Source organism: Palaemon carinicauda, chromosome 33, assembly GCF_036898095.1.
Source record: "Palaemon carinicauda isolate YSFRI2023 chromosome 33, ASM3689809v2, whole genome shotgun sequence".
NCBI classification, from domain to species: domain Eukaryota; kingdom Metazoa; phylum Arthropoda; class Malacostraca; order Decapoda; family Palaemonidae; genus Palaemon; species Palaemon carinicauda.
Window position 1 is genome coordinate 59,433,187 of NC_090757.1, and position 24,462 is coordinate 59,457,648.

The following is a 24,462-nucleotide window of genomic DNA, read 5'->3' on the forward strand; positions in this document are numbered from 1 at the left end:
GAATAGTTAAATCGAAAGAAAAATAATGAATATAATGTAAGAGAACATTTACACAACTAACAATACATTTAAAACAATAAGAAAACGGTCTGGAATACTTAAATCGAAGAAAACTAATACGATGTAAATAAAGGTTTACAAACGAAGAGAATACATTTAAAGTAAAAGAAAAATTGGTCTCTAAATTTCATAAATCGATAAACAAATAATTAAAATGGTTGGCTACTGCTCAAAAGACTTCAAGCTTGCTTCAGAACCGGGCCCCGGACGTCTCACAGTTAAGGCTTGTGCTCTTAACCAACCGCAAGACTATAAAGAGCCTTGTTACCAATATCCACACTCACTCACATACATACACACACACACACATATATATATATATATACATATATAAGTATATGTATATATTAACCTATCTATATACTGCATACCTAAAACTTTACACATACTCACACGCGTGAATAAGCACGCACTTACATATAAGTATATAGATAGATGGTCCACTTATAGGTAAAACGTACCACATCTTTACCTAATACAATATACCTAAACGTCAAATTGAACACGCACATATATATATATATATATATATATATATATATATATATATATATATATATATTATATATATATATATATATATATATATATATATATATATATATATATATATATATATATATATATATATATATATATATATACACATATATATACTTAACCCTACTTTTCGATATATCTTTAGCTACTACATCATACCTAAATACCTAATTGGACATACACAAAACTTCTTCCTTAACCTGAAATACAGACTATATTGCACTTGCACGGCACACTGTAGGTTGAACCAAAAATTGCCTTTTCTGTCATAGCATGGGTGCTTTGTACCTTTTACTTTTCCCCTGTTTACCTCTTCCCACATAACAGCCCACATTTTCTAACTCTATCTTATTCTATTACTAACAAATCGTTAGATAAAACCCAATTAGAATCTGGGAATTCGAGGCAGTGATCAGCTTAAACCTCTTTAGGATAATGACAAAAACGTCAATTAAGTGTTTCACACGCATTATGGTCATTAATATTTTATTAAACCCATTAACGATACTTGAAAGCACTTTAAGGTTTAGAACAAATCTGCCAACACTAATGCATCCAATGAAAGAAAGGTTCCGACCGTACCCATCACTGACTTGAGAGAAAATTCCCAAACACTAAGTTTCGTCATTAAATCATCTTACGATTCGAAGAGTTGAGACAAACTTCAGAAATAAAATTTCCAAGAGAGAGAGAGAGAGAGAGAGAGAGAGAGAGAGAGAGAGAGAGAGAGAGAGAGAGAGAGAGAGAGAGAGAGAGAGAGAGAGAGGATGGAAATCGATTTAGCAGGTCATTCACATTAATCTCATTAAGAATCATAGTTAATTACTTCGTTTTCTGTCAGTTAAAACCCCTCTCTCTCTCTCTCTCTCTCTCTCTTCTCTCTCTCTCTCTCTCTCTCTCTCTCTCTCTCTCTCTCTCTCAATAGACAAACACATAGCTTACAAGGATCCTAAACGTGACACTCATTTTAGAAACAGCTTTATCACAAAGTTATATTCACTCCTAAATGATTTAGTATCAAAACGTAGTAAAGAAATAAATAAATAACCAAAGAAGCAAAAAAGACAACCTAATGGATCCGTCTCTTTATAAAAATTAAATCAAGTCTTTCTTTTACACTACCGACAATTTTTCAAGATGAATAAGAGGACAAACACGGATAAAATAAAAAGAAGAGCCAAACGAGCAAAGAGTCATATATGAATTTCATCCAAATGCTCTTCTCGGAAGGAACTTCCATTCATTGCTTTGAAATGGTAGAATAAAAACAAGATATGTGGAGAAGATGGTGAATTTTAATGAAGACAAGAAGACTTAGTACATTCCGAAACCTGCTCTCAGTTCCTATTTCATGTCCATACAATCAATGCATTGGGAATTCATTTAATATAGTTCCAAATATAGGCAAAATATTAAAGTGATAATCTTATCTCATAGAAATAAATGCCCTATGTAAGTGTCACAGATATATAAATATTATGGATCTGTAATCATATCCACTTAAAATCTGAAAAATAATAGTCAAACAGCTCCTACCTTCCATTTTCTACATTATATATTACTTATGTACCCGATGACGGCTAATATTCAGATAGATATGCGCGCGCGCACACACACACACACACACACACACACACACACTTTCAACACTTCCTAACTTCTTGTCTTTTCATAACTGCATGCCAGATTCGGGAATTTGTCGGAGATTGTGATTTCAGAGTGTACCTCTCAGGGTACTCCTCAAAATGCGAATGAAAACTCCCTCTCCACCCTACCCGAGGAATGGGGACAGACCATGTTGTTATACGTTTAGTAATGCCGTTCACTATACAAAAAAAGAAATAATACATACATATAATATACACACACACACACACACACACACACACATATATATATATATATATATATATATTTACATATATATAAATATATACATACATATACAGTATATATAAATATATATACTAGTACATACTGTATATATATATATATATATATATATATGTATATATATTTATATATATCCATACATATATACATATATATAATATATATAAATATATACATACATATACAGTATGTATAAATATATATATATATATACATATATACATATGTATATATACATATATATATAAATATATACATACATATACAGTATATATAAATATATATACATATATATGTATATAATTGTATATATATGTATATATATACATATATTTATATATATGCTGTACACACACACACACACACACACACATATATATATATATATATATATATATATATATATATATATATATATATATATATATAGTCAGAGACGTTTCTCTTTATTATATAGGGGAGATGATGTCAAGTAAAGGCCACGTGACTCTCCATGCACGATTCGAGTTACTCTATGTGTGCAAAACATCTTTTTGTCTAGCTAGCGAATTAGCAGCCCGAAAGAGAGGGGGAGAAGGCGCTTGTTAAAGTGGCAGCACATATTCGTCGTCTTAAGATGCCTAGGGTTGGTGTCAGCATTTACATCGACAAGCAAAACAACCGCCAAGCTAGGGCCTAGTCGAGGGATACGCCCCTCCCTTCTTCCACGTGGAATATAAAGAGCCCTACTGGGATAGGCCCAAGGTTCTCTTAAGCGTTGTACGGCACGTGTTTCAATCACGCTTGTACTGTAACATTTTTGTCGTTTTTTTATCTCTTGCTTTTCCCTGCATTGATAACAAAACCTGTTCAAGCTTGCCTTTGCATGTATTAGTGTGTTTAAATTTTTGTGACATTCTGGCTCGGAACTGCTTGTAGCCTATATAAACTCGTTATCTGTTGAATAAAGGTTACTTGCATTCTCCCCGCCTCTGTTAACAACCTCTCTAACCCTGGAGTGATTAGCTCCTCCTTTTTTCACCCACCACTATACCCTACCCTAATTACGATGCCGCCCATTGATCCAGACTCTGGACCCTTGCTACATCGTTGAAACTGCCACTCTTCCCCACGAGAAATGTGTTCGCTTGGTTCCAGCACGCCAAAGTTCACTTTTGCATCAAGGGTGTCACTCGCTCAAGCAGCAAAGCAGACTATGTCCTCACGGCAATCTCCGAGGACACTTTCCAGGAAATCTCCGACAGGATTTGCAAACAAGGGCAAGCCCCCATATACATGACGCCCTCAAAAAATACCTCCTAGAGCATTACGTGCTATAGCCAGCCGCCTGTATAACCAAGCCCTCAGAGAAATGACCAATATCGCTTGCTTGCAACCTACTGCAGACGGCTCTCCTCATGAAGTGAACCTACTTTGTGCCCTTTGCGTATGACACCTACCCGTACCTATCTGCACTGCCATCCCCAATGTCGATATTTTGCCCATGAAGGACCTGATGACGAAAGTCGACGTCCTTAAGGACAGCCACTTCACCTCCTTCAAGACTTCCACTCCACTACTGTCAAATTGGACCAATACTCAATACTGACTGAAAACGATGTGAATGTGGTAAGACACAGATGCCCAGCCCCTTGATACGCCAGAATGGCAACAAAACCGGTCATCACCCACATATGCCACCCCTCTCTCTTGCCCCACCCAATGACCTCTCCAGCCATATACTGACATCCATCAGTCGCAGTTCTGCTACTACCACTCCAGATTCGCGGATGCTGCGAAGAAATGTGCAGATGGTTGTCAGTGGACAAAAAACGTGTTAGTGGTGGTGGCCTCCCCTGTCACTAATCTTTTCTTTTCGCATGATGCAGGTACAGATGTGCAGTTTTGGGTGGACACTGGTGCTTGCCGCCTTACTCTTGGAGTGGATAGCGAGATTTGGTATCTCTGAGCATATTTGTATCATTAAGATGTTATTTTTTTTTATAATGTTACTGTAAGTGTAAGGAGAAAATGTCTATAATATCCCAAGAACAGAGCTCCAGCATTGTGCATCTTGTACATCTTTTGTTTCCCTGTCTGGAGTCAGTTGGCTGATGCATTGCGCACCTCAGGTTCATTTTCGTTTCCCTCCGCTCGGAGTCAGCTGACAGGATTAGATTGCTCTCACTACTGTGATGGGAAACATTAGTGCAAGTGTGTGATGGAGCTGTGATATGAGGATATGTATTTGAGTAATATCGTTGAGCTGTGGATGACTGTAGTGATTGCAAATAGTAATAATTACATAGCAATGGCAAACATGTTGCGGTGAGGAATCATCCGCTTCGTACCAAGAAGGGTTTGTCAGTCATTAATGTAAATACTTATGGAATGTAACTTTCAGCGGTGGTGATGTACAGTGATGGAAGCTTACAGAGGATTTGTGGTGGAGGAAAGTAGGCAACTACTGGGATTCAAAGGGTAATATAGTGGGGCTATCAAACTGAGTATATTTGTTGTTGTGTGTCTTGAGGATGAGACGGTTAGATAGTGTAGGTTAGTGATTGATTTATAAATTTTGTAACATTGTCTGTAAATTTAATATAGGTGGTCGCAAATGAGAATTATTCCTATTGTTATGGAAATGTTGTATTTGAACTATGGGTATTGTATATGTAATTGGATATTGCAATTATAGTGGGAAATGGCCACAATCTCATTCTGTTTATTATGGCTATACAAATATTACAGGTTGGAACCCATTGTGGAGGAATAAACAACTGTTACAATTTGTGGTCTATCCTCGAATACCAGTAGAATATTTCTTTTGAGAAGGGTACAATTGTCACCTCTCAATTGTGGACATCATTAGCGAATTTCTTGGGCATCAACCTACATCAGACAACCACCTACAACCCTGCAGCCAATGGAATGGTTGAACGCTTTTATCACATGCTCAAAACAGCTTTGATGTCATGATGCAAGGACTCCCACTGTTTTACTCAGATTTCCTGGGTCCTCTTGGGACTAGGGACCATTCTGGATGTCTCGGCCGCTGAAATGATGTATGGTGACCTGTTGGTCATCCCTGCTGAATTTTTCCATCTGCAACCTCCTCCAACGATCTCCAGCGCCTACATCACGTTGTTGGAAAATTTACTGCATGCCGCTAGACTTACAAGCCACCAGCGAAGTAACACATAAAAATAGATTTGCATACAGCATCGAATATTTTCCTTCGCAACAACACTAGTAAACCCCACTAACTCTCCCTTACATGCGCCCTTTCCTCGTGATCCGTTGCACACCAAAATCTTTCTTGATTAACATTCGTGGCAAAAAAGATTGGGTCTCCATTGATTGCCTAAAACCTGCGTATCTCGTGCATGATAACCCACTGCATGATTAATATAAAATATTTTTAGTTCAGCAACAACGTTAAAATAGATCTGTCATATATAAACTCTGAAGAGACTCATGTCAACATAAAAACGTTCGCTGCAAGTTTGAACTTCTGAAGTTGTTATTATTATAATTATTGGTAGTTAAGCTACAACCCCAGTTGGAAAAACAGGATGCTATAATCCAAAGGCTTATATGGAGTTAAAGAAACCATATCAAAGCTGAGCTCTGAATGTTGAGGAGCCACTGCCCTCGACCTGCTTTGAGTTTTGTAAGGGTTCAACTTCATGCCCCATAGTTTGCGTCATGCACTAATTTTAGCAATATCTCTATTAAGGGATTCAGCCACGTCAGATCTACATTTGGGAGATGAAATTGATGCAAAGAGTAGCATCATGTGCATATGCAACGAGTTGGTTTTCTACCCCAAATCACATATATGCATATACTATGAAAAGTAATATGCCAAGAACACAACCCTGAGAAATACCAGATATTATTATTATTATTACTAGCCAAGCTACAACCCCAGTTGAAAAAGCAAGATGCTACAAGCCCAAGGGCTCCAATAGGGAAAAATAGCCCAGTGAGGAAAGGAAATAAGGAAATAAATAAATGATGAGAACAAGTTAACAATAAATCATTCTAGAAACAGTAACAACGTCAAAACAGATATGTCCTATATAAACTATTAACAACGTCAAAAACAGATATGTCATATATAAACTATAAAAAGACTCATGTCAGCCTGGTCAACATGAAAACATTTGCTCCAACTTTGAACTTTTGAAGTTCTACTGATTCAACTACCCGATTAGGAAGATCATTCCCCAACTTGGTAACAGCTGGAATAAAACTTCTAGAATACTGTTTAGTATTGAGCCTCATGATGGAGAAGGCCTGGCTATTTGAATTAACTGCCTGCCTAGTATTACGAACAGGATAAAATTGTCCAGGGAGATCTGAATGTAAAGGATGGTCAGAGTTATGAAAAATCTTATGCAACATGCATAATGAACTAATTGAACGACGGTGCCAAAGATTAATATCTAGACCAATAATAAGAAATTTAATAGACCGTAAGTTTCTGTCCAACAAATTAAGATGAGAATGAGCTGCTGTACACCAGACAGGAGAACAATACTCAGAACAAGGTAGGATGAAAGAATTAAAATACTTCTTCAGAATAGATCACCGAAAATCTTGAAAGACTTTCTCAATAAGCCTATTTTTTGTGTGCAATTGAAGAAGACGCAGACCTAATGTGTTTCTCAAAAGTAAATTTGCTGTCGAGAATCACACCTAAAATTTTAAAAGGGTCATACAAATTTAAAGAAACATTATCAATACTGAGATCCGGATGTTGAGGAGCCACCGTCCTTGACCTACTTACAATCATACTTTGAGTTTTGTTAGGATTCAACTTCATACCACATAATTTGCTCCATGCACTAATTTTAGCTAAATCTCTATTAAGGGATTCACTAACCCCAGATCTACAATCAGGGGATGGGATTGATGCAAAGGGAGTAGCATCATCTGCATATGCAACAAGCTTGTTTTTTAGGCCAAATCACATGTCATGTGTATATAGTATGAAAAATAATAAGCCAAGAACACTATCCTGTGGAACACCGGATATCACATTCCTATACTCACTATGGTGCCCATCAACAACAACTCTTTGAGATCTACAACTTAAAAAAACAAATTATAATGCTAAGAACCGACCCACCCACTCCCAACTATTTGAGTTTGAAAATAAGGGCCTCATGATTAACACGGTCAAAGGCAGCACTAAAATCAAGGCCAATCATACGAACTACCTGACCACAATCAAGGGATTTCTGTACAGCATTGGATATATATATCCCATTCCTATACTCACTAGGGTGTCCATCAAAAAATATTCTTTGCAATTTGCAATCTATTACTCAAAAATTTAATAATGATGCTAAGAAAATGTAATCGGAAATGTATAAAATTAATAAACAAAGTTAATACAAGATATATAGAAAAATAGTCTGGAAAGAAGAGAATAAGAAGAGGAATCGATGGAAAATCCTAATCATGAAAAAATAACATAAGATGTGAAATAGAATAGTGTCAGAAAATTGAGTAGAGGCTTTAAATGACGAGAGAGCATACTTAAGATAATGAAAGATATATATATATATATATATATATATATATATATATATATATATATATATATATATATATAGAGAGAGAGAGAGAGAGAGAGAGAGAGAGAGAGAGAGAGAGAGAGAGAGAGAGAGAGAGAGAGAGAGAGAGAGAGAGTTGTAAAAAGATTGGGAAAAAGAGCAGTAGGTGGTATGAAGTAACGAGAGAGAGAGAGAGAGAGAGAGAGAGAGAGAGAGAGAGAGAGAGAGAGAGAGAGAGAGAGAGAGATGAGTTTTCAAATGAATCGATCGCGAAAGGCACTGAATATTCACCTTCAAAGCAGCCTATGAAATTCATGAAAATTCCCGGAAGCCCTCAGAGGGTGATATTGCCAGAGCCTGGAGCCTTAGACAGTTTAGTTTTTCAGTAGGCTACTCAAATGATGGGGGAAGGAAAAGAAAGCTGCTTAAAATCTCGAGATCTCTTTAGAAAATGTATGAAAATGCTGTCATATATATATATATATATATATATATATATATATATATATATATATATATATATATATATATATATATATATATATAATATATATATATATATATATATATATATATATATATATATATATACCCACACACAACAACAACAAAACAAATGCAGCCGCTTCTAGTCCACTGCAGGACAAAGGCCTCAAATATGTCCTTAGTCATGTCTGGGGTTTGGCCATTTTCATCATCGCAATTGCCACTGCGGATTGATGATGGTAGGAGACTTTAGTTTGATCGGTCACACCAAACCAACCTACTATGTGTGCCCTTGACTAGTACACTTTTGTGGATCATGGTGATGGACAAACCGTTTCACCATGCTAAGGTATCCCCACTAAGAAAGGGTAAACATATACTGCATGCAAATAACTGACAAGAGACGGCACACCAATTTTAGAAAAACACACGACGTAATCCTGAATAAAAAATCTCTTAAAAAAGCATACACACTCTGCATAATGAAATCCATAAAACAGCCTAGAATCATTACAATGCCCTAATGAGCGGTTGCACATAATTAAGAGAGAGAGAGAGAGAGAGAGAGAGAGAGAGAGAGAGAGAGAGAGAGAGAGTCATACACACACACACACATATATATATATATATATATATATATATATATATACACAGTATATAATGTAGAAATTACGAAAGCTGACACATGATGACAATAAAATTACACGAAAGGAAAGATAAAAGGAATTGATCGGCGTAGTACTTTCATATTATTATTATTATTATTATTATCATTATTATTTGCTAAGCTACAACCCTAGTTGGAAAAGCAAGATGCTATTAACCCAAAGGCCCCAACAGGGAAAATAGCCCAGTGAGGAAAGGCAACAAGGAAAAATGAAATATTTTAAGGACAGTAATAACATTAAAGTAAATATTTCCTATACAAACTATTAAAACTTTAACAAAACAAGAAAAGGAATTAAATAGAATAGTGTGCCCAAGTATACCCTCAAGCAAAAGAGCTCTAACCCACGACAGTGGAAGACTATGGTACAGAGGCTATGGCACTAAAGACTATAGAACAATTGTTTGACTTCGGAGTGTCCCTCTCCTACAAGAGCTGCTTACCATAGCTAAAGAGTCTCTTCTACCCTTACCAAGAAGAAAGTAGCCACTGAACAATTACAGTGCAGTAGGTAACCCTTTGGGTGAAAAAGAATTATTTAGTAATCCCAGTGTTGCCAGGTGTATATGGACAGAGGAGAATCTGTAAAGAATAGGACAGACTATTCGGTTTATGTGTAGGCAAAGGGGAAGTGAACCGCAAACGGAGAGAAGGATCCAATGAAGTACTGTCTGGCCAGCCAAAGGACCCCATAACTCTCTAGCGGTAATATCTCAACAGGTGGCTGATGCCCTGGCCAACCTACTACCTCTTACTGATGACATCAACATCCAACCCCCTATACATATATATATATATATATATATATATATATATATATATATATATATATATATATATATATATCCAGACCTATTCATTCAGCTTCTACCCCTACGGAACAATGGTACTAATTTTAATACAATATCAGGCAACAAAATCAGCCAAGTTCTGACGTGAAAAGATTAATTGCAATACCCATTAAGCCTTGAACGTGTCAATCAATACTCACTAATTGCAAAACCAAAAGATCAATATCCCCGAAGCCCACTAGTCCCCCGGATCAATACAAACGAAATTCCCGAAACGGGATGATCGATAAGAGGGCCTCTACAAATACCTTCGCGTCACAAGTTTTATTTTGTTTTATTGCGTGAAGGATGTGAACGGGAAAGGCCACACGGGACATAGGTTAGCTGAATTTACTCCCTTGCTGATGAAAGATGCGCCTCTACAGAAGAGTTGTGTGAAACGAGCCAGGAGGAAGTCCTGGATAAAAACTACAATTTACTTTGCTCCAAGTTTTTCCTACTATGCGATTGTTGTTGACGAATAAAATTAAGGAATTTGGGCTACATGGCAATGGAGGCTATTCAGCGCTGATATGAAACTGGCAAAATATTTGAAAGGCTATTATGAATAACAACAATAACAACATCTGTATTTGCCTATCTTTTTAAGGTTCTCTCTTCTCATGCAAGTAGTTTAACTTGATTCATGTATGCGTAAGCAAATAAGATATGTTCTTGATATAAACTAAACGATTGAAACAGTTAATCTAAGATAATGCGCACATGATCATGAATAACTAGGTCTTATAACCTACATATCAAATAATGAATATAATCCGGTCTTTATAACACGAACTATGACTTGACATATTGGTCGCCAATATCACATCAATACCAACTGCTTATATAAACATGTTTCTAACTGCTGCAATATTTATCAAAGAATAGACCACCTGTTCTAGACCTTAAACAGAATATGTCACTCTAATATCTCCCTCTTTCTTTCTTGGATAATAAATAATTCTTTTTAATATCTCCGACAGACAGCTGATTCTGTCGATAATGCTACCTTTAAAGTTACAAAGGCTTCAAGAGTCTTTAGGTCGTAGATGTGATCAATAACCTGTAGCAGACGTTTATTTTTAGTGGCATAGCACCGCGTCACAAACAATAAACCTCACTTCTTCCTCTACTGGAATTGACTGAATCGCTTCACTGAGATGCCGAGACTTCTTCAAATATATAAATCTGTTTTCTCCATGAACATGTTTAAGAATATTCCCTCTAAAGGTTTACGGACTACAAAGTACCTCACATGGAACACTTCTGGTAGTTCTCAAAGTTCTTCGACTCCTGCCTTTTATTTTCCTTTAACGTATCATGTGTTCCCTCTGGTCTCCTCTCAATTTGTTATTCAACTTCTTTACTTTCATGTTACACCAGTAATCCCTTTAAATTTAAGATCCAATCCTTTGCGCCAAAATCATAGTAGCCGAGTAATAAAGTCAGCTGTCTTACTAAACTGGTACCTACAAGCTGGAGTGTGAATTTTCAAGATCAAATGAACGCTCATTGTTAGACACTCGCCCACCTCTTTCAGAAGAGAACAAGCATCTCAACCGGCAACTATTATCAGACTCCTTACTATATTGTACCGTGTTTGCCTTCAGTTCTCATTCTACTCTTCATCTTCCATGGATATTTTAGAAAAGCATCTACAACACTTTCAATCAATATATAGAGAAGCACATCTACATTTGGACACAGGAATTCCTGGTAAACCTTGCTCTGAAGATGTGCACCTAGCCAAACCAATACTGCGCTACGATTTTCTATGCTTAGCCTCGCCCATCACTTCTGCCATGGCGCACTTCTTCGTAACGAGGTTTACCAGGAACTCCTGTGTTCAACTGTACATCTGAAATATATTACACCCCCTTCTACCTGAAGAGTAAGGTTGCATATCGGAAAATAGATTGGTGCATTTGATAGATGGTCTCCTTCAGAAATAATACTATAATTATCAGTAGTAATATTAATGTTATCATAATTACAACAATTCTATATTTTTATTATAAAACCACTTGGACACATCATTGAGAGAAAAATCTTTGAAAAATGGAGCTCAATTGAATCTGATGAGCCACAATGCAACTTTCTCCCAAATTAGCATTTTTCCTGTATCATAAATATCTTTCTCAATTTATACCCATTAGTTGAAGAAAAAAAAAACATTCTGATCAATGATCCTAAAATAAGTGGGAAAAATCCACAAAGCGAAGTAACGAGTATTTTGAATTCTTTGTCCGTCGGAAAAAAAAAAAAAAAAAAAAAAAAAAACCTAAATTAAGTAGGAAAAATATAACAACCTAAATTAAACTGGGGACAACTCTATTTTCCTTGAGAAAACTTTTAACCACATGTTTAAAACTGTTGCGTTTGAGAATACACTCATACATTGTGCAAAAACTCAGACTACTCAATATTTCAGTGCACTTTGTCTATCGCAAACTTGCCATTATGTGAAGTTTCCTCAGACTGCCTCTGACTACTATAACATGCTGTTTTGTATTTTTATTCTTCAGATTCGATCTACCCCTGGTCGCCCTATACTTTATTTCAATGATTACCATATACGATAAAAGGGAACAAAAACTTGTGTAAATTAAACTTACATTTACTAGAACAGTTACTTGCTATCAACAAATATCAGTGGTTACTGTTACATAAATACTTGAACTTTAGCTTAAACTACTTCAGACTCTAATTTACCGATGACCATAATAATATGACAATAAGACGGCATTATATCTTTTCCAATGAAAAAAAAAATAAAAATAAAATTAAAGTTCACAATTGATATTACTAATCAAGCATTTATATTATGAACTATCCCTCAAGGGCAAAAACAAATAGGACGGAGAACAGCCCTAGAGAAAAAGAAAAAGTCAACTCTCATTATTCCTCCTTTCAGCCACAATGGAAATAGTTCTTAAGGAGTGAAAATCCAAAACAAATATGCGGGGTGACGGGTGGGAGGGGGGGGGCAGTTTCGAAAAGGGAGCGAAGAAATCAAATGTTGCCGTGCACCGTTCAATCGATTTATTGAAGACTGAAGCGCATGAGCAGCCAGCCACTAAAGTGGTGCTAGTACGTGACATGGGACTTTGTGAGTATAGGAAATTACTATTAATTTATTGAGTATCGTGATCTGGCGTAGCATGGACGAGGATCGTCGACATACAATGACTCAACTAGGCAGAATTTAAGGCATTTCTTATGTTAAAAACCTTGGTAAACCTAATGATATCCTATCAATTATCCATGTAGCAGAATTCAACGTAAGTCAGCTGACAAAACGATCATATATTGTATCTTCCTACATTTATGCAAAAAGAAAAATTTTCACGTCTGTTATTAATGTTTGTCAATTTATCGACTATCAAAAAATTACATATTTCCAATGGTTTGACAAAAAAGAAAATCTAGCTATATTTAATTAAAGTTTACTTAAATGTCCCAACGTACAAAAAAATACACAAGTATATTTACACAAAAACTCCCATATAAGTGTTCAGTTCCTGCCACCTTGACACTAGCACGATTTTCGTCTCCGTATTGTCGCGCATTGCGTCGTGTCAGTGATTAAAGTCTTCGTGCGGATTGTGTAAAGGGTAAAATGGCACAAAAATTTCTGCGTGCCAACTTTTGAATATTTAAAAATTCTCTCAAAAGCTACTCCACAACATTTACACACCTTGCACGAAGACTCATCTCATTGACACGACGAATTGCACGCCGTTGCTGAAACGAAAATCATGCAAGTGTCTTGTGCAAGTGGCTTTGTGGCTGTTCGTGAGGTAATATTGAATAAACAATGAATATCAAATTATGATCTATGCCGAATAAAAATGGCGTGTTCCTCATAAAGTAGAGAAATACCAGGAGACTTCAGTTTGACTAATATTAACAAATAATAACTGAGACCTGATATTACTATTTCAGCAGATTGGCATTAACATTTGGTAACATCACCAAGTTATTGTTTATAAGGTAATATATACTACAAAAACCTCAGACATGTCCTTTTTCATATCTGGGTTTTGGCCAGTTTTCATCAACACGCTGGGCAAATGTAGATTGGTGATGGCGAGAGATTTTTCTCTGATCACTCACAGCAAACCAGCCTAGTATGGGTGGCCCTAACTAGTAAATCTTTGCTGATCATAGCGATACACAAACCCTTTCACCAGGTCAAGGAATCCCCACTCAAATATCACCTTCCAAACCAGTCTATCAATCTTTCTTAACGCTTATTTCCAACGTTAGTCTGATACCCAATCATGGTTTCTGATATCTTTTAATTTTGGTTTATATAAATCTGCCTTATATGAGCATGGCCCAAAGAAGACTACATTGTGTGGAGTGAAAGAGAACATCAGGTCAAGTGAAGAACACCAAAAGGGGACGACTCATTTAAGTAACAAAAATCTTTTCCCAAAGTTGTGCGCCGTTCTACAACCAAGTCTAATTCTCATGAGTCAACATTATTCTAGATACCAGAGATCTCTGGTCTGATATCCATCTAATTTCTTAATACAACATATTGCATGAGGAGATCAAGATGATATTTGATTAACTAAATTTCAAACGCCAGTATAGCAATAAAAGGATTCCCCAGTTACAAAACATAAAAAAATAATGAAAAATCAATATAACGTCTTAATTTTCATTCATGTTACTGCACCTTAATCTAATAAACATAGCAGAATGAAAAATAAAAATCTTGAACATAATATACCGACAACAGCTTATATCATGCAACATTCACATATATGAAGCGCTCATAAGCACTAGGCGATTTGCATATTATATCTTTTTTCAAAGATTCATTATGCATGCGCACGAAATAAAAATTTATGAAACCCACATTTAGTTTCAATGTACTCTCTCTCTCTCTCTCTCTCTCTCTCTCTCTCTCTCTCTCTCTCTCTCATGGCAGGATGCTATATGAAACATTTTAATGTTACGATTATCTATATATTTGATCTATTAAATAAAGTTTATTTGTAGATTTTATTAATTTACAGACTAATGATTTACAAGTGGTTTATTAAAATTGTTTTCCATCGTCCAAACATTTCAGTGAATTAATTCTTTAAAATGGGTATAAAAATAGTACTCAAAGATTCAAAGATTCTTTCTTACTTATTTGAATATGTTCTTCGCATATTCTCTTGATAAAAATATAATCGGAAAATCTATTAAGAAATTCTCATTAAAAGCACACAAGTAAAACCACAAAAGTCAAATCTTTTGAAATAATTCTGAAAATTCCGTATTCTATTATTTTTCCTTGTGAATACTATCCTAAATTTTCCATTTACATTCCGCTAACCAAGCATGCAAGAGAAATTTATAATGAGCAAGGTATATTCCAAGTTCTTTTACTATAATCTAAAGAATTTGCTCACATCCCTCCAAGAAAATCAGTTCACATCTCAAATGAAGCAAATAAATAAATTGAATAAAAACCAATCTAATTATAACTTTTGCTACTACCCCTTTCTGAGTGAGATTCATTAACGTGGTGGAAGGGTTTGAGTTTAACAATTATCAGCAAAGCTGTAGTAATCATGGCTACCTATACTAGGTTGGTTTGCTATGAGCGATCAGACGAACACGACCCACCATCACCAATCAGCATTGGCCAAACCCAAAACATGAATAAAAATAAGTCTGAGGCCTTTTTCCTGTAGTGAAGTAGAAACCGCTGCATTTGTTGTGTTTGTTGTTTTCTATTAGAATGTTTGTCCTAATTAAATCTACAAAAAAAAAAAACCAAAGGGATGAGGAGGGAGTTATAATAGTGCCCTTGGAGAAAAAACATTGCCCTTTTTTATTTTTTATTATTTTTTTTTCTACTAAAAATCAATGTTTTATTTCCATCATTAAACTCGAATTCATGAAAAAAATTACAAGGTAATAAAATACTGTTCTTACTCTTCAATTCTTAAAGTGTTTTATTTCTAAGAAATTATAAATATATTTGAAAGTCTGCTTCTCATTTCCCTTCCCAAGATAAATAATGGCAATTAATGGTTCTCTGAAACAAAACCACAATAGAAATATGTATGGGACGAAATTTAAGAATATATAAGACCCATTAATTGATAAAAAAAAAAAGTATAAATGCATGACTCATGAATTTTGTTTCAGAATAAATAGGCTACGATGTTTAACGCTTCAATATTGATCGCAGCCCAATATCTACAATCTTAAATATCACAGCATTACAAAAGTACAGATAGCGCTGTAGAAGTCGGTGCAAAGATATGCGATAAGAAAATTAATAATGGATGGAGAGTGGAATGGTTGGAGTCTGAAGAAGATACAGTACTAGCTAGCATTTATCAGGAGAAACTTCAGGATCTACTAATAAACCTTATCACTTGGTTCCTTTTCTTTGACTGATAGAGCAGCCACAACTGATTAAATATTAAAAAACAAAAATTACATATATTTGGAAAAAGGACAAACAGAGAGGATGAGAGTAATCGACAGAACAGCCTTTATTTCTGATTACATTATGACACAATGAAGAATGGGGAAAAAAACCCCAACTTATGGGGAAAGAATGACTAAAAGAATACGGTACACAGTTACTCTAGTAGTCCTTCTCCCTAATAACATTAGAGAGGGCACATCAAGCAACCGACCCCTTAATGTAGGGATAGCGGGGGGGAAAGAAGTCACAGTGATAAAAGCACTTTCCTACACGCGATTGCCTATAGTTGCATAAACCAAAGAATAATCTATTAAACTCAATATACCTTTTACTACGAATTATCACAAAGCTCATTTTACCGCCGTTTCCCCACAAAAATAGTTAAATAAAACTAAAAAATCGACAGATTTCAAATAAAAAAAATGAATCCCTAATTTCCCTCGTAAATTTCTGGCGGTTGCCGTAGTCGAACATACTATTTTACATTAGTCTGAAAAAAATACACATGATAAACAGTAAATTCATCTATAATTTTCAAATGGAAAACACAAAATAAAATCAGTCGCCAATTTCCATCCTCTAAAGGGTTATCGAAAAATTATTTCCCAACTTTTATATTGATATATGGATCACTTATGAGTACAATTTCACGGACAGCCACTTTTCATATTAATATCACGGGGCCGTGATGTGGATTTACTTTTTAAACCCTTTTCTGGGGGGGAACGGCAGGGAGAGTGGGCCTAAGAGAGTTACAAATTTTCATATATTGACAGTAACAAAATGTCCCAATCAATGGAGAGAAAGAGAGAGAGAGAGAGAGAGAGAGAGAGAGAGAGAGAGAGAGAGAGAGTACGGTATTTTCAGGATCACGATTCCATGATCAAATTAACTATAATCCAACTATTAAAAAGAATACTTCATACCAATCTAATGTACATTTGGACATTAGAATTCCTAGCACACCTCGCTCTGAGGAAATGCACAATGTCACACCCTTACTGCGTGGCGAGTAACCAAACAGATAGTGTAGGGAGATATGTCAAAAGGTGGTGGTAGGGATTCAAACCGGAACTCGTCGCGCAATAAGGGTGTGATATAGCGCAGTTCCTCAAAGTGAGGTGTGCCAGGAATTCCTGTGTCCAATTGTACCATTAATCAACTCCACAACAAATTGCGCCGTAAAGGAGGACTTCACTTTGAAAATAACTTTTAAAACCAATACTTCGTGACATAATACGTATATTCATGGCGGATTTTTCCGTTTTTCAATTAACCTAAATATACATTTTTCCTACCTTTACAAGCATCGGCTATTAGAGCATTATGAAAGAAATCCCTGATGTTTTATAAGTTCTATCAATAGGTACTCGTATCCCGAAAATTTTAAAAGCATTATTAATGAGTATTCATTTGCATTTTTTATTTCAAAATAAATATATGAATCCTCTTCAATTAAATTACCCATAATAAATTTACATAGCATGCAAATCTTCAGTGTAGGCAAGGGATCCGTAAGTATTAAACATTTTTTAATTAGTTTTATAGAAAATAATTACATTATTATTATTGTTGTTGTTGTTGTTGTTGTTGTTATTATTAGCTAAGCTACGACCCTAGTGGGGAGAGCAAAATACTATACGCCCAAGGGCTCCATAAGGGAAAAATAGCCCCGTGAGGAAAGGAAATAAGGAAATAAACAATATCAGAAATAATGAACAATTAATATAAAATATTTTAAAAACAATAACAACATCAAAACAGATATCTCGTATATAAACTATAAAAAGTCTTATGTCAGCTTGTTCAATATAAAAAACATTTGCTGAAAGTTTGAACTTTTAAAGTTCTACCGATTCAAATACCCGATTAGAAAGATCATTCCAAAACTTGGTAACAGCTGTGATAAACCTTCTAGAATACTGTATAGTATTGAACCTCATGATGGAGAAGGCATGACTATTAGAATTAACTGCATACCCAGTATCACTAACAGGATGGTTCAATCCGGGAAGATATGAGAGTAAAGGATGGCCAGAATTATGAAAAATCTCATGTAGGATGTATAACGAACTAATTACCAGATGGTTCCAGAGATTAATATCAAGGTCAGGAATAAGAAATTTAATACCTTAAGTATCTGTCCAACAAATTAAGATGAGAATCAGAAGCTGAAGTCTAAACAGGAGAACATTACTCGAAACAAGGTAGAATGAAAGAATTAAATCACTTCTTCAGAATAGATTGACCACCGAAAATCTTAAAAGACTTTCTCGATAAGCCAATATATATATATATATATATATATATATATACTGTATTTATAAAATACTTAGTATATAACAATAACGAGTGATGCCAATTATGAAAGGGTTTCTTCCAGAATTAATAAAAAACAAGCGAATCAACTTCTTATTCAATTCAATTTATAACGAAAACATTAACGAAGTACCCATAGATTTCATAGAACTTCCTCCAATAAAAAAGGAATTCTACGGTAGCAGCACTGAAGGAAGATTAATTTAATACGCTGACAAACAGTTCGGTAGGCAATTACAATTATTGGTCTTTAATGTTTTTCCATTCATTATATATATAAACAGATGTTAAACATTTGCTGGATATCAAAGGACAAAATCGGTGGCGGATTACCCTTCCTCTATGTCCAGTCTTTTACAAGATATGATGGGCTAGACTAGGAGAGGATAGGTTATGTAAGGTTAGTACTTCAAATTTACAAAATGTATGCTAGCGAAGCCACAACAACACAGGTCTAAAAGATCTGGCAATTATTGACAGAATAGCATTAACTATAAAAAATGTTATGATCATAAACCTCGAGTAAAAAACTATAAAATTCTTTCCCTCCCTCTTTATTTTACCACGTGCCCTATTCGGTGACCCGAGAAAATGTCATCCAGCAGGAAAGGTTGGCTAATTAACTTCGTATTAAACGTGGATTACAACTCAATAGAGAAAAAGAAATATACCTGAATAAATATAAATGTGAGACGTATGAATATTGAGAGAGAGAGAGAGAGAGAGAGAGAGAGAGAGAGAGAGAGATTAAATGGTTTTGGTTGTTGGCTTTATTACAAAGCCTTTCAGGCCAAGTAAACGAATTGAAACAATCTATAATAATCGTCCAAATTTTACAAAGCGTGTAAAAGTTTCACACAGTGTCAGTAAAACATAACCTCCTTTCAACTTCGTTGGCAGAGGTAATAAGCATGGGATGGAGATTTCTTTGGTAAACAAAATGAGATTATGAAAATGTAAAATGCCACACTCTCTAAAAAAGAAAAGTATTTAATCAGATGATCCAATCAGTTTTAACCAATGGATCAGAAACTTGGAGCCTTACTAACGCCTTAGAACTTAAGCTAGTTACAATTCACAGAGTTATGGAAAGAATAATAATGTGTATAAGACTAAGAGAGAGAAAAGAGCAACATGGATACGACAGCAAACATGGGCAGGACATATAATGAGAATGACAAGTAATAGATGGACAAGAACAACAAATAGAATGAATCCCTAGAGCTTGCAAAGGAAACAGGGATAGGAAGAGAAGACGACTGATTGATAAGCTAAGAAAATTTGTGGGTAAAGACTGGCATAGAAAGACCCTAAACAGACGGGCATCAAAGATTTTTTTTCTGCAGTGAACTAGTAACGGGTGATGATGATGATGATATACATATATATATATATATATATATATCACTTGAGAGGTTCCCCCTTTTACCCCCCTTAGATTTCTGGGAAAAATCGAACAAAAGGTTCCAGTGTGCACATTCCAATGTTGTCAAGTCCATAAACCTTACTCCCCATCGTAACATTTGGTGAAGAACATGAAAACGCTGTTTTATAATCTTGTTGACCATGCTGGAGAGAGAGAGAGAGAGAGAGAGAGAGAGAGAGAGAGAGAGAGAGAGTGAGTTACAACCAAAAGATGATGAAATACTAATTTGAAAGTAAGGGGAGAAGAAACATTACGCTAAATCCGAGTTATCAAAAAAAAAAGTTAACTGATAAAACAAATACATTTAACCATTTTTTTGGAGAGGCAACATTTCATTTTCATTATAGAGGTTGAAAAATGCGAATTTCGCTAATCCTGCTAAGATGATTAGTATTAAATGGTAATATTACGTTAAAGGTAAGCCCTGCATAGGAGGGGTCTTCCATGATTACAGTTGTCTCCATTTGTTAACTTATTTACATTAAGAGGCATTTAAACATAACAATTCCCACACTATACAGCCAGATCAGTGACGAGTAACATATCATCTTACACAAGAATAAAGTTAATATTTAAAAATGTTAAAAACACCCACGCAGATTAAATATTGTACTCGTCAGTAATTTTCAACCTTCTGAAGTCAAATCAGATTTCTGGAAGGACAGCTTGCGAAACCAGTGATGAGAATTCTGAGGTGGATTATGGAATATCACTGCTTGAAAGATTGGAAAATGATGGAATAAGAAGAACGGTAAGCGTAGTGAAGATTACATAGGTGTGGACACGTAATGAGGATAAATATTGGGGATGGAGTGAGGAAGGCTTGGGAAGAACTTGCTAGGGGGAGAAGATAAAGATAGAGGCAGAAAATTAGATGACGAGATAAGGTGAAGGATGATATGGAGAGTAGAGGTTTGGTGGAAGAGGATGCCCCCGATTTCTGGAAAAGTACCAGAACTGAGTAAGCGACCTTATGGCATTGAGATAGACTTGCTCTTGTTCTTTTTGCTTGGCATCTGACTTTTTTCGGCTTAACCTGCATGAAAAAACAGCATTTAGAAATGCTAAGTTAACATACTTGTTTGTAATAGATGATATACGTTTAGACCCACGCAATGTGACAGGGATAGAGACAGAATACCTCATTGCCGTCCAAAAGAAGGAAAATATATATATGACTGAAAGAAGATCCTTAGAAAATAAAGAATTAAATATTAAACAACATTACCCAAGGAACAAAGTAACATGGGACCATGCATTAATCATTGTGATATGTTAGCTTCTTAGCAAATCTTGGTATAAGGTGACCGACTTGATGAAAATTAATAAAAAGGTGTGACGATGCAGCATATAGTGAGCGCATAACTCCTCAAACGTTAAATAAAGCATCCTAGATTGGTCTTAGGACCCATCTCCATTGTGATATCTTCCTAGTAGAAGACATACATTATCCCTGTCTAATGGACCAATGTAAATTCAGCATAGAGTAGCCTTTTCAATTAAACATTTCTTTTATACAAAAGTTATGCTCTTAACACTAGAGAATAAGTTTATGCATAGAAATCTTTTGGAAACTTTTAACGTGTAAGTTGAAGTAAGTTGATTACCCTGAGTGAATGCAAAGTTTAACGAGTGATTTGTAAAAAAGGAATATGCTTGTCAACGAAAAAAAATGGAATGAACTGTATCATTCAGTAAAAATAGCAAGATAATGGTAAGGGCCAGCGATAGTCAAAATGAGACAAAACTGGAAATATGCATCTTAAGTAAATACCCTGAATAATATAAATACACTGAGAAGCTTTAACGCGAAGAGCAAGAAAACGTATAAACGTGCGCTATAACAGACATACAAATAATCAATGATAATTTGCCGTAAAAGCTGTCCTGTCATTAAGTGATAATGTAAATAGGTTGTTTAGATGCCTTGGGAATATGAAATATAAAATCAAGCCATCATGCTACCTCGGGTCCCCTTGGTGTCCGCTAAGGTAGCGGCAGTAAGGGATACAGCATATGAAGCTTCACTTGTGGAAGTTGTGGTGGATAACGGGGGAGGGAAGTCTGTGGCATCTTATCAGTAACAACCAAACTCAGTCGAGTCCCTCGTCAGGCAGGGAGAAACGATGAGAAAAAAAATTACCTTTTTTTTTTTCCTTTTTTAGGCCGGCCATCAGCTAAAATTGGGGGAAGTGCCATGGTAGATAGAGAGATAGGTAAACGATGGAGCAACATAAAGAAAGCTTAGGAAAAAAATTAAAGTTAAATTCCGAAAATAAAGCGAGCAGTGTATGGATTTAAGGTGACACAACGATATAATAAACATATTTAGAAATGAATGAGACGACTTAGAAGTGACTAATGACTAAAATGTCTGCGACATCTCTTACTGTTCTCAGGAATTTGCCCTTGAACACTAATTGTCACGAAACCTTGCAGTAAGTCACAAGCAAGAATGCTATAAAAATAGTTCTTGTTAGAGAGAAAGATATCTCTATTAGTACTTTTACAATATTAATCTCTCCAAGAGAGAGAGAGAGAGAGAGAGAGAGAGAGAGAGAGAGAGAGAGAGAGAGAGAGAGATTAACTCATATTCAAGGTTAAATATCAATAATGATAATGAGGATGATAAAATCAGGTTACATAAAAACAACAGCAACAAAGACACCAGACCAAGAAAAACTCAATCATCGCATTTAGGTCTCCCTTAGAAAGCCAGAGCTCGACAGAACATGACAGAACACGACACAGAAAACGACTTTTAGCCTAGAGCACCACCTGAGAAATTCATGGCACTAGCCAATATTCCAGGGGTCTTACTTTAACGACCTTTCGCCCTCATCCCTGTTCCACCTTCTAAAAAAAAAAAAAAACCTTGGGTGCAAGGAAGGAAGGAAGGGAGGTGATAAGAATAAGATAAGAGAACCGAAGTGGCTACCTAAATAAAACAGACCAGATAGTTACAAGAGAGTCCAAGTCCCTCAGTGGTACATAGGTTTTTTATCTTATTTTTCTATGACAATTATTTTTGTCTAACGAGCATTTACTATTGGAAACTGTTACTAACATATGAATCTTTTGAAGGGTCCCTTACCACCTGCATCAAATTTTTCAAACGTAAACAAATTGACGGTGGGTTCTTCAGCAACTTTGTTCATTGATACAAGGTGGCATTCTGTTGTTGGATTCTTTAATATAAGTGAACGGTAATCCACAGGCAAGAAACAGATGCAGAGTCCTTTATCACCTGTAATCAATAAATAGTGCAAAGGTAATAACACACACGCAACACGCAATAGATTGGTTCAGTCTCTACTCCTATTTTCGAATCTGTGTTAGAAGGCGTTAACATTGATTGAGTACTTATTCTGGTTGGGAACAGAACTCTAACCGTTAAAAAATCCACTACTGCAGTTAGAAATAACAAGGCAGGACTTTTAGGCTGAAAACAAGAAAAGAAATTACAGTTAATCTATACAATACCGGCATTAAAATACGAATTCTCACATGCAAAAACAATATACAGTGAATAAAGTATCAACTAAAATAAGGTAATAATAATCAGCCAATGCCAGATGTTTTACCTCCACACTTACATTTTCAAACCTTAAAATTTACCTGACCATTAATGATACTTTTTATTGAGTAATTGAAAAATTCAGCAACCCACTCTTCCTGTAGTTTTTTTTGTCAAAGCAGTGTCAACGCCGCCCCCCCCCCCAAGGAAAAAAGAAGAAAACAGTCCTCGAAACAAGTAGTTTGTGTAGTGGGCAGAACTTTTCAACAGTGAGAGAGAGAGAGAGAGAGAGAGAGAGAGAGAGAGAGAGTTAGTTTGTCTACCAGGGTGTAGTAATGATTAAAATATTCTGTAACAAAACTAACACTTAGATTAAACTGACCGTCATAAGAGACGCACAGACATATGTATAAAGTAGCTACTGCACACACAGTAAAATAGAATCATTTCGGGATATATCTATCGAATAAAGTTTTGATAAAATTAACCCAAGAACATATCTAAAGGTATAAGGGTAAGCAAATGTTATTAGACAGATTTAATGTATGAAGTCGTCATCAAATTTTAACTATAAATTTAACAATGATGCAGAAATTAGTTCACCAAGGTATGAAGCCATTACCCTTAGCTGAACAGAAATACTAAAATAGGAACTAAAATTTATTGAGTGGCGAAGAAATTATACTACAGGGTAATGTAATTCATCATAATTGAAAGCAAAATATGAATT

The 24,462-nt window shown here is 35.4% G+C and overlaps 1 protein-coding gene across 5 annotated transcripts in view; it reads right to left on the bottom strand.

Annotated features, from left to right (window-relative positions):
- Nucleotides 1–24,462, bottom strand: part of LOC137626328 (uncharacterized) — a 422,549-nt gene that overhangs the window by 258,768 nt on the left and 139,319 nt on the right. The window lies entirely within an intron of this gene.